The sequence below is a fragment of the Zootoca vivipara genome, chromosome 1, assembly GCF_965207765.1.
Source record: "Zootoca vivipara chromosome 1, rZooViv2.hap1.1, whole genome shotgun sequence".
In the NCBI taxonomy this organism is placed as follows: Eukaryota; Metazoa; Chordata; class Lepidosauria; order Squamata; family Lacertidae; genus Zootoca; species Zootoca vivipara.
The window spans coordinates 24,807,048-24,809,629 of NC_142582.1; the positions used below are offsets into that span (position 1 = coordinate 24,807,048).

The 2,582-nt window shown below is 38.0% G+C and overlaps 1 long non-coding RNA gene across 1 annotated transcript; it reads right to left on the minus strand.

Moving 5' to 3' along the window:
* Nucleotides 1-423: 423 nt before the first annotated feature.
* LOC148687505 (uncharacterized) lies at nucleotides 424-2,160 on the minus strand. Its single transcript, XR_015947820.1, has 2 exons — nucleotides 1,003-2,160; nucleotides 424-699 (listed from the first exon to the last, which is right to left on the minus strand). It is a non-coding gene; the product is annotated as an uncharacterized LOC148687505 (long non-coding RNA).
* Between the last annotated feature and the right edge of the window lie 422 nt (nucleotides 2,161-2,582).

A 2,582-nucleotide genomic window follows, 5' to 3' on the forward strand; every position in this document is an offset into this window, starting at 1 on the left:
CACTGTAGTACCAAAGCCAAACCCAAGACGAGCATAAAATGTGGTACACACATGTTGGCCTGAGATGAATGTAGCATATATTATCTCTCAGAAGTCAGCAGGGCAGAGAGCAAATATACTAAACTGACCTTGCAGGTTTAAGTAGGTTTACTCATAGCTAACCCCCGTTGCTTTTAGTATAACCTGTGCACTAATAATACTCCTTAGGTGTGCAACCTCAGTGACTATGTAACTGCTCTAGATAGTATTATGATCACCCACAGGATTAATCAGAAGTAAGATCCATTGCTTTCAGCAGAACATATTCACTGGTAAGAATACTTAGGTTTGCAGCCTCCTTGTCTATATAATTCTCTAGAAATGTGATTGCCCACATTGGGCGACACACCATGTATGTTAGCAAAGTTTGCTAGTTGCAAACTCTTATTTATAACTTCTGCAAGTAAAATAATGACTGTACTGTTACTGAGCTAATAGTACAGTGCAACTATTGTGTGAAACATTTATTCCTCTAAATACACTGACCTTACAATAATGTTCCATGTCAATTCAACATAAATTAACCCACCATTAAAAACAGTAACACACATTTTACTTAACACTAATAGTAACCAGTGAGAGACTATGGGTGCTTAGTTTGTTTGTTTCTTTAGACAGTCCTTCATGCTGCACATCTGAGTTTTCAAACTCAGGGATTAACTAGGCATTATAAGAACAGCATTGCCAGAGCTTCCTTGCAATGTGTGAAGACACACATGGTATTATATTATTGTACTGTGCTCTGCTTTGCCCCAGCTGGCCAACAATGAATTAGGTGAGGCACAACACAGTGCAATTATGTCACATCACTGTAATGTGTTTCTATACCACAGGTGGGGCACCTATAGCACTCCAGATGTTGTTGGACTGCAACTCAAATCACCCATGACCATTAGCTATGCTGGAGCTATGTTGCTTGGAGACCCACAACATCTGGAGGGCCATGGGTTCTCCATCTTTGGCCTAGACATTACAGGAAACTGGGGATAGGAGACTGAGTTGTCTGCAACATCTGGCTAATATGACAAAGGAAAGACAAAAGCAATTTATTATCTCTCGGGGGGGGGGGTGTTATGCAAAAATAAAAGTAAAACATCCCAATGGGGTGAGCACAAGACTTTCAGCAGGTCTAAGATAAATCTTTGAATTCCAGCCTAAGTTTTTGGTCTTGGTGTTTAGAATGTGTCTTTTATTTCACCATTTCCTAATTTTTATATATATATGTAGTGATTTATTGTTTATGAAACACGTGCGTCATTTTCTAAACAAACCAATGATTGGCAGCGTAACTACCACACAATTGAGACCTTTTCTTAATTATATTATAAATGCACTTTGCTAATACGAATTTCTGGTTACGATGTGCCCTCTTGTCTCAGGACGCTGCTGTGCTATTCAACCCATCAGTCTGTTTATCTAAACATCTCACCCAAACATTTCTTTCCAGGTGTCTCACAACCCACTTTAATTTACTATGTGTGATTCCATAGGTTATAGGCTGAAATAATATATGTTATTCCATAAACCTGCATCTGTTACTCCAATTTCACTGTCATTCCTTCCCCCAAAGAATCCTGGGAACTGTAGGTGCTGTTGTAGATGCATCCTAAAATATTTTCTGTGTATTTATTTGGCTGAAGTCTTCAATGCACTTTAGACTTTATTTCTTTTAGAAATAAGAGTATATGTTTCCTTAAAAAAATAACAATACATTGAAACATCAGGTGTGTAACTGGGTTTGACTGTGCATGAACAGGATGGTCACACTGTTAATGCTCAGGAATTTTTTTAAAAAATGCATTTAGAAAAGCAATAAATAAAATCCACCAGCACTTACACTTTAAGCCTTATAAAAGTTCTGTGAATTAATAGTATTTTAAATGTTGAAAACAAATAAAACAAGTCATTGTTGTCACTCACAACAGGTGTAAAGATAGCCTATAGGAGATACATTGCCCATCCCTTAATCCACAAATCCACTGATGTTAAAACACTTGGAAAAGAAAGTCAGATATATTTTTTAATTGTTCGCATAAATCAATCGAAGAAATCTTTAATGTAAATAGTAGGATAACTAATGTTTCTTTCTTCATTGATGAATAAAATACTTATTTCACTCTGTCCTTTGGATTTATTTGCAAAACACAAATATCAGGATATGTACAACTTCACATTCGCAAAATTGCTTTGCATTTCCTCCTAATATAAAACTAGCTGGGACTGCCCAGGACTAATGCATTACATTAATGTAGCAAAAGCTAGTCAAACTGGTGCATGGGTGTTAGTTAAGTGGTTGGGGAAAAGAATGCTCACTGTGCAGGCCTATAGACACTGAACATTACAACGGACCAGTTCTAATAAGGCATGCAAAGAGAACATTATGTAAGAATATGAAGTTGCAGGGAATTGGCTGAAGTAAGCTTACCAACGAGAGACCCAGGTGGCGCTGTGGGTTAAACCACAGAGTCTAGGGCTTGCTGATCAGAAGGTTGGCGGTTCGAATCCCTGCAACGGGGTGAGCTCCCGTTGCTCGGTCCCAGCTC